This window comes from Gossypium arboreum, chromosome 13 (genome assembly GCF_025698485.1).
Source record: "Gossypium arboreum isolate Shixiya-1 chromosome 13, ASM2569848v2, whole genome shotgun sequence".
Lineage (NCBI taxonomy): Eukaryota > Viridiplantae > Streptophyta > Magnoliopsida > Malvales > Malvaceae > Gossypium > Gossypium arboreum.
Window position 1 is genome coordinate 77,780,525 of NC_069082.1, and position 10,292 is coordinate 77,790,816.

At 33.5% G+C, this 10,292-nt stretch overlaps 1 non-coding gene across 1 annotated transcript; it reads right to left on the minus strand.

Annotated features, from left to right (window-relative positions):
* Window positions 1-533: 533 nt before the first annotated feature.
* LOC128287741 (small nucleolar RNA R71) lies at window positions 534-640 on the minus strand. The gene has a single exon (XR_008278441.1). It is a non-coding gene; the product is annotated as a small nucleolar RNA R71 (small nucleolar RNA).
* Between the last annotated feature and the right edge of the window lie 9,652 nt (window positions 641-10,292).

Genomic DNA, 10,292 nt, shown 5'->3' on the forward strand with positions numbered 1-10,292 from the left:
GAAGAAATCGATCGCATAGTTCATAGAAACCAAAGAGAAATAAGGTGAAGCTTAAGATACACAGAGAACAAGCAAGAGGACGATACTCAACCGCCAACCGAAGAGATGGCTAAAAACCAAGACAATCAACTACCTCCTATAATTGCGATTAATCAAAATCTTACTCCATGCACTATGTATGATTATGCTAAACCTTCTTTAACAGAAACTGAATCGAGCGTAGTTAGACCTGCTGTAGCTGCAAATATTTTTGAACTAAAACCTAACACTATTCAAATGATACAGCAATTTGTTCAGTTTGATGGTTTGCAGGATGAGGATCCCAACGCCCACTTAGAAAACTTCTTGGAACTATGTGATACATTTAAAATTAATGGTGTTTTTGATGATTCCATTCATATTCGGTTATTCCCTTTTCATTGAGAAACAAAGCTAAACAGTGGTTGAACTCATTACGACGCGGGTCAATCACTACTTGGGAACAAATGATCGAAAAATTTAGATTAAAATATTTCCCGCCGGTTAAAACGGCCAAATTACGTAATGATATCTCTTCGTTTATGCAGATGGACTTAGAAACTCTTTATGATGCATGGGAGAGATACAATGACTTACTGAGAAGGTGCCTTCACCATGGGTTACTGCTTTGGCTTCAGGTTCAAACGTTCCAATAAAGACCTGAATCCTTCGACTCAACAAATGGTTGACGCAGCTGCTGGCGGAACCATCAATAATAAAACACCTGAAGATGCTTATGAGTTTATAGAAGAGATGTCACTGAATAACTATCAGTGGCAAGTCATGAGGACAAAACCAACGAAAACAGCCAGTGTTTATAATGTCGATTCGGTCACCATGCTCTCTAATCAGGTAGAACTCTTGAATAAGAAAATTGATGGTTTTCTTAGTTCTTCACAGGTTCACCTAGTAATGCAGTGAGAAGCAAGTGGAGGTGGTTGGAATACCAACCTTATGGCCACAACATGGATAACGAGTAGTTAAATTACATGGGTAATAATTCTCGATCTCAAAACAATCTATATAGTAACACTTACAATGCAGGTTGGAGGAACCACCCAAATTTCTCATGGGTAGGCCAAGGAAATCAAAGACCACCTCCAGGCTACCAACAACCACCCTACCAATAGGAAAAGAAGTCAAACCTTGACGAGATGCTCACAAATTTTATATCGGTGTCAGAAACCCGTTTTCAAAACATCGAAATAGCACTTAAAACTTAACAAGCGTTAATCCAAAGGCTTGAAACTCAGATAGGCCAGCTTTCTAAACTAATCTCTGAATGACCACAAGGTAGCTTGCCAAGTAATACTAACCCAACCCAAGGGAATAGCTCAACACAATTAATATTCAAGATGACGAAGGAGTCTTTGAGCCTGAACCAAAACCGAGGCAAGAAACTGTGGTAAGCAAAGGTTAAGGTGAGGTAGGTCATAATAAAAACAAATCAGTGAATGCCGAATATAAACCTCGTGTGCCATACCTCAACGCGACAAGGAAAGACCCCTCAGATGAACAATTTGTAAATTCCTTAAACTCTTAAAAAAATTGCACATTAACTTACTGTTTATTGAAGCTCTATCACAGATGCCAAACGCAATGAAATTTTTAAATGAGCTTTTAGCAAATAAGTGTAAGTTGGACGAGGCGTTGCATGTGGAGCTAAATGCAGTGTGCTCACCTATTCTGCAAAATAAGCTACTGAAAAAATTAAAAGATCCAGGGAGTTTTACAATTCCTTGCTTAATTGGTAGTTTAGATATTAATAATGCATTAGTTGATTTAGGGGCTAATATTAACGTCATGCCCTAAAAATGGTCAAACAATTAGGTCTTGGGAAACCCAAACAGACTAGGATGAGCATTCAATTAGCAGATAAAACTATAAGATATCCTAGGGGTATTATTGAAGATGTGCTAGTTAAAATCGATAAATTTATATTTCCCATGGGCTTCATTGTTCTAGACATAGAAGAGGATAGCAACACTCCTTTAATTCTAGGAAGGCCTTTTTTAGCAATTGCTAAAACGATCATTGATGTTGGCACAGGTGAACTCACACTCCGTGTGGGAGACGAAACAATCACCCTTCAAGCTCGCAACACATCGGAAATTGAAGGTGATCATTTAACCCATTTTAATAAAACTAACAATATGGTACAACCTACTTTGCAGGAAATGAGTCTAAAGGAAGCACACGAGCCATTCTCAAGCAATAGTAGAGGACCTACTCATGAAGAACAAAGGCTGCAAATAGAGGAGCTAGATGAATGGCGAACACATAAACCAAGAACACACGATAAGCCATAACTACACCAGAACGAGCTCGATACCTTTCCAAATCAACTTAAGGTTGGAGATAAAGTCTTACTACATGCCGTAGATCCTCACATTGTCACTGTCAAACCGAATGAATAAATCCCTCTTACGGTACTTAGTATTTTTCCATTCGGTACAGTTGAGGTAAGTCACTCCAAGCTCATCACTTTTAAGGTAAACAAGACCGTTTAAAACCTTATTTTGATAACATTGATAGCAAGAATGAGGAGTATAAACTCCTCGAACCACCATGACCATTCAACGGAGAGGTAAGTCGAGCTTAGACTATAAATAAGCGCTTCTCGGAGGCAACCCAAGCACTAACTGTATTAACTTCTTTAAAATTTAGTCTTCAACACCTAACTTACTAGTGGAGCTTGAATACAGGTCTTCCACAGAGACATGGCCAAGCACACAGGTGTCCTTAGGGCCATGTGAAAATAGGGCAATGATTTTCCTAAACATGGGTTACGATAAAACACCACTACAACGCAAAATTGCCGTGGTCGAACCTGCCAAAACAACACGGGTGTGCGACACACCCGTGTAGAAGAACCGTGGTCGAACCTGCTAGATTGACACAGATGTGGGAGAAGCAAACAACGCCAAACACGGCCGTACGACACGACCGTATGCACCCACATGCCCAAGGAACATGGGCGTGTACTAAATGTTAGACGTGCCCAAATTCAAAATTCACGAATCACACGGGCTGAAATTGGGGAACACAGGCGTGTTACCTGGCCATGTGCCCCAAAATCTATAAATAGGCTGCACTATTCATTGTCTTCTTCACCCAAAAACCCTAACCCTAGCTGCTGCAAGTTAACACACCCTCCTTGCCACGCCCGTGCGCCGCCTCAAACTCCATTTTTGACGCCCATTCTCCTCTTTCTAGCATTTGTTCACTCTTCTCTCGTTTATTCTTACTGATTTCTAGAGCTATTTATCATAATAATATGAAATTTTTCAAGTTCCTTTCTTATTTTTATCATACAAATGTTATATCCAGAATAGTTATGATCTTTCTCATGTTAAAATTCTTACTCACTACGTGGTTTCTCTACCCTATTTGACTAGTTTACGTAAATATTCATGATTTCTTGTAACACTCCTAACCCGTATCCGTTGCCGGAATAAGGTTATGAGGTATTACTAAACTGAACAAAACTTCTATAAGTTCAAAGATACTTACCAAACATAAATTATCAACAATGCAAACCTGTCTCATTGATTTTCTATAAGAGCTCTTATAAAATTTCTAAAATGACTCACTATCAAAACATAATCGAATATCTAATAACAAATTAACTACTATCAAGTTATAATAAAAATTTCAACACTTTAGTTCAATTATAAGGCTTCCTAAACAAAATGAGCAAGCCATCTTCGCATGGCTATAATGTATACAAAGTCGAAATATCATTCTACCTATAGTCTATCCTATACATGCCTTAAACCATGATGATATACAATCTTCTCAACTCACCTAATGACTCGATAGTGTGATGATATCTCCGGCTCTTTCAACTCGAGCTAAAGTATAAACCTATAAGAAGTAGAAAAGAGAACACAGAGTAAGCTTCAATGCTTAGTAAGTTTTAAGCAATGCAAACAATTAATTTACTTATAGATCGATTACTTCAAATTTTCAAGAAATCATTCCTAGATAATTGCCATTTTGGCCAAGTATCCATGAACATAATGCATATTTAGCAAATTCATCTCACTTGAATCTGAACTCAATTAAAACCAAATATTGAAATCACAAATAAGATAATAAGAACTCGAAAACCATCTCATTAACTAGTTTTAACCATGTTTGCAACAAAATCACAAATTCACTACAAGCTGTCTTCCTGAGCAATAGTCACTAAATAATTTATAACTGGAGCTAAGAAACTCCAATTCAAGTGCCGTTAATTTTTCCTGATAATAGACTCATATATCTTCCATCCATCAAATTTTCAGAATTTTTGGTTTGACCAATCAATACCAGAGTTTTATTGAAGTTTTCCTTGTTTCACTGTTTGACTATTCTGACCACTCTTCACTACGAATCAATTTTCACATTATACAGAATTTGAAATATGTTATCGTTTATTTCATTTGAAACTAGACTCATTAAGGAGTCTAAGTATATAAATTTTATCTTATAATCATCATTGTACAATTTACAATGATTTTTAAAAATAGAACAGGGATTTCAAAGTCATTTTGACTCTATCTCACGCCACTTCAAATATCTCATCATCTATAATTCTTTTCGCTTACAAGGTTTCTTTTATAAGAAACTAGACTCACTGAGCTTTAGTTACATAATTTATTCAGCTTCTAATTCAATTTCCACAATTTATGGTGATTTTCCAAAATTAAGCTACTGTTGCTGTCCCAAGCAGATTTATTACAAATTTGCTCTTTCACACATTCCTTGCATTCAAATTATCTAAACATGTATATCATGTCATTCAAGTTCGAACTCATATAACATAGGCATTAAAATGCTTCACTAACAGCTTTAGTTCAATTGAAACGAATAAAATACAATATCATATTCACATTTAATTTTCCATGATCGTAATCACCTAAAAATAAATCATATACTTCCACAAACCTTTCCACAAGGACCAAGTGTTTATATTTGAATATAAACATAGAATCATTTCACATAACTTCACACATTTACCGAATATATCACGATCACATTTATAGTCATAACACTTATTCACAGATGCATCACTTTATATATTTATAATTTAAATCAAATCAAATCGCATACGAGTACATGATACGTACCTGGCCAACTTAATATGTAATGCACTTTCAATTTGTCAACTTAGTGTAGGATCTTGTAGTTGTATACTTTTATCAAATTCATCGGCACTTGGCACGCTAGGTATAAAACCGAAATTATATTACCAGCACCAAGACGAAGCTCAAGGGACTTTAGCCCGATACATTTCAAAGACGAAGCCTACGGGACTTTAGCGGGATACATTTCAACCGACGAAGCCTGTGGGACTTTAGCGCGGATACATTTCCAGCACGAAGCCTGCGAGACTTTAGCCCGGATACATTTGCAGTGTCTTGCATATTTATTCACATGTTAACACATTTCACATAACATATTACATTAGCAATTCAATTGCTTCATTCGAATATAAGCACAAAATGTACACCTACCCTTTAACTTTCGGTTCAATAATCATACACAAGGAACACAAAATCTTTTCACTATCCCAGTTTCACTTTTAATAACCATTAGGCTATATGCCATATTCACAAATTATTTCACACACAACCTCGATCCAGTAGGAACATTAGTCACAATTCTTCTATTAAACCAATATCCCATTCTTTGACTTTGTTTCATAATAGCTATTCGGTCACAACATATATACCATTCAATTCACATTCGACTTTATACAAACAAGTACAATAAAATTGTATACACATATTACACACTTTCACATCATCACTTAATAGTCATTCGGCCACATTATATACATAAATCATTCATTTCATATTCGACTTTATAGCCTAAATTCAATATACTTATTGCAAATCGAACTTGTAAAGGTCAAATAATTACATATCATATTATATAATCTTAAGCGCAAAAAAATCAAATTTAATTACTTAAGGACTTACCTCGGACAACGATAATCGAACGAGACGACTAATCGACCACTTTGATTTTCCCCATCCAAATCCAATTCCACTTTTGCCAATCTAATTAATATAAAAATTAACTCACTTATTCAACATTTCATTAAATTTTATCTAAAGACACATAATTTGGGCATTTTGCATTTTATCCCATAACATTTCACATTTTACAATTTAATCCCTATTTCAAAATAACACAAATTACTCAAAATTTCCAATTACCATGTTTAGCGAATCATACCCATTACTATACGAGTCCATATATTTCATTAATTTCACATTTTAGTCCCTTAATTTATTATTTTTGCAATTAAGTCCTAATTACTCAAAATTATCAAAAATTCCAAAACAAAATATGTTAAGCTGAAACATATTTTTCATTTTTCATCATTAAACCACAAAAATCACAAGCTATCAACAATGGCACAACTCAAAATATTCATCAAAATCAAAAATTCAAGCATGGGCTTTGTAGTACTTGAAGCAACGATCTCAAAAAACGTAAAAATTATCAAAGTTCAAACAAAAACGAACCTTGTATGGGCTTGAATATTGACCGAACCCTAGCTTGCTTTCTTTTCTTTTTATTTTGTTTAGTTTCGGCTACCAAGAACATATGAACACTCAAATATGGCTTTGTTTATTTTATGTTTATATTATAATATAACATATATTATATAATATTTAATTTACTTATATATATTTACTAATATAATAGAAAAACCATGTAACTTATATTTTATGTCATTCCACTTACTTATTAATGGGATATTTACAACATAAATGTCCCAACTTAGAAAGCCACTAACAATTTGGCCCTCATGCTTTAAACTATCAAGTTTTTAATTTATGCGATTAAGTCCTTTTTATTAAATCAAGCACACAACAATAAAATTTTAAATGCGAAAATTTCACACATATCAATTCACATACTTTAAACACGGAAAATAATATAAAAATATATATATATTTTTTACTCGATTCGTGGTCCCGAAACCATTGTTCTTACTAGGGTCTAAACTAGGTCATACAACTTTCCCCCTTAGGGATTTTCGTCCCTAAAATCTTACGAAAAAAGTAGATTAAAGATTTGTTTCGACATAGTATATTTCAAATTCACGCAGGGCTACCCATTTCATATCTATTAAATCTCACGACTAAGATTTTAATCTGTCTTCCGCTATACATCATATTAAACCAAAATTGTTTATAACTGTACTGAATTACTTTCATTTTCTGCTTTATTTCGCTGATGATATTAATCTCATGAATCAATTATTTACAAAGCTCGATCCTGAACAACAGAGTTAGATAACTACCACTTACAATACCTCATACAATATCACTTTTATACCTAAAAATAAACAAATATTTCAAGAATTTTCAAAACAACCCCGTACTCATAGCTTACTGTAGTTTCTCCCAGAATTACCATATAAATTTTAGATTTCAATATAAAACAATGATAACTAGCACCATGTGCAAACTGACAGTCTCTGAAACAAATAACTCACCTGATTTATCAAAAGAGAAATCTATATGTACGAAAAGACTTATTCAGACAGTTAACAATGATTCAAATAACATATATCTTTTTTCAATGATAAGAGATAATCCTGATACACAATTCATCAAAATTCTATTTCACCATTATTCAGATGTCAAAGCATACTGAAGTAGTCCTGAAGACGCTTAATAGTTAACTTTAACCTATTGAAATCTCAGACATTTAAATGCGAGGTCAGAAATATTACGTTTTATACCTATTATCAATACAACTTTCTCATATTATCGTGCCTCTTATTACTCCTGTATAAACAGTCTAATTGACACTATGAGCCTTTTGGAACAATGGTTATACAATCTCAGACTTCTTAGTTTATACACTCTATTTCAAAGCAACAAGCAATCATCACTTTCACATTTAAAATTCTAAATCGAAATCAATTTAAGTTGAACCCTTTCTAACTTATAACTTGATAAAACCTTTCTAAGCTTCACGAATTCACTTAGTGCATTAATTTAATTTCTAATCCACTAACATGTAATCATCCATTGATAAGATCAATCACGTATTCATCGCTCGAGAGCACACCAAAGTTTCTTATTCGGATCATTTGAAACTAAAATCATTTCTCGATAATATCATTATCTCACTATTTAACTCTTTAATCTTTCTTTCCAAACTCGTTCTATTTCGTTTCATTGAAACCTTATAATGATATCACCGGTAAGGGGTGAGGTCGTTAAGCCTCGAAAGGAGTTTCATAGTCGAATACACGATAAATTCATCACTCATCATCATAGTATTATACACCTTGATTCAAACACTTCATTCAAACATTTCAACTTTTCATCTTGTTACAAACATATTTTCACATATCTCAGGTTTCACATGCAACTTTATTTCATGTGAGTATTAACAAAACATAAGTGAATTTATCACGATTCAAATTTTAATTTCTATTACTCAAATTACCAAATAATTTCTTATCAAATTTCCACATTTAGTCTTGATCATTTTTCAATATTTATCCCATTGAAAACCGTCTTACGGTTTTGAGTACGTCGCTTACTTGATGCTAGAGTCCAACTATGGTCTTATACTAACTTTGCTCTGCCCATGTTGATGTCTATTTCGTTAGGTCTTACACTAGCTCATCTGTCTCATGTATTGCCATGGTCCAACCATGGTCTTTTCCGTCAATTCATTATTGAACGATCGTACTCATTCCCTGATTTCTATCCAATTTGATATTTCATTACCATTTACTTTATACAATCTCATACATCTTTTTACACTGATGCACACGTATCATAAAATTCTTTTCATACTTTTTCAATTCCATCATATCACATATATATTACAATCAGTTCAATATCAATTTCAGATCAATTAATAATAACTCGGTTGGAACACATTATTACCTGAGCAAAACAATTTATAAGAGCCGGGAGACCTCACACTATCACACTTTACATACGGCATGTATAGCTAGACTCTTACACATGCTATGTTAGTCCAAGAACCGACTAAACCATAGCTCTGATACCACTAAATGTAACAGTCCTAACCCGTATCCGTTGCCGGAATAAGGTTATGAGGTATTACTTGACTGAACAAAACTTCTATAAGTTCAAAGATACTTACCAAACATAAATTATCAACAATGCAAACCTGTCTCATTGATTTTCCATAAGAGCTCTTATAAAATTTCTAAAATGACTCACTATCAAAACATAACCGAATATCTAATAACGAATTAACTACTATCAAGTTATAATAAAAAATTTCAACACTTTAGTTCAATTATAAGGCTTCCTAAACAAAATGAGCAAGCCATCTTCGCATGGCTATAATGTATACAAAGTCGAAATATCATTCTACCTATAGTCTATCCTATACATGCCTTAAACCATGATGATATACAATCTTCTCAACTCACCTAATGACTCGATAGTGTGATGATATCGCTCTTTCAACTCGAGCTAAAGTATAAACCTATAAGAAGTAGAAAAGAGAACACGGAGTAAGCTTCAATGCTTAGTAAGTTTTAAGTAATGCAAACAATTAATTTACTTATAGATCGATTACTTCAAATTTTCAAGAAATCATTCCTAGATAATTGCCATTTTGGCCAAGTATCCATGAACATAATGCATATTTAGGAAATTCATCTCACTTGAATCTGAACTCAATTAAAACCAAATATTGAAATCACAAATAAGATAATAAGAACTCAAAAACCATCTCATTAACTAGTTTTAACCATGTTTGCAACAAAATCACAAATTCACTACAAGCTGTCTTCCTGAGCAATAGTCACTAAATTATTTATAACTGGAGCTACGAAACTCCAATTCAAGTGCCGTTAATTTTTCCTGATAATAGACTCATATATCTTCCATCCATCAAATTTTCAGAATTTTTGGTTTGACCAATCAATACCAGAGTTTTATTGAAGTTTTCCCTATTTCACTGTTTGACTATTCTGACCACTCTTCACTACGAATCAATTTTCACATTATACAGAATTTGAAATATGTTATCGTTTATTTCATTTGAAACTAGACTCATTAAGGAGTCTAAGTATATAAATTTTATCTTATAATCATCATTGTACAATTTACAATGATTTTTTAAAAATAGAACAGGGGATTTCAAAGTCATTTTGACTCTATCTCACGCCACTTCAAATATCTCATCATCTATAATTCTTTCGCTTACAAGGTTTCTTTTATAAGAAACTAGACTCACTGAGCTTTAGTTACATAATTTATTCAGCT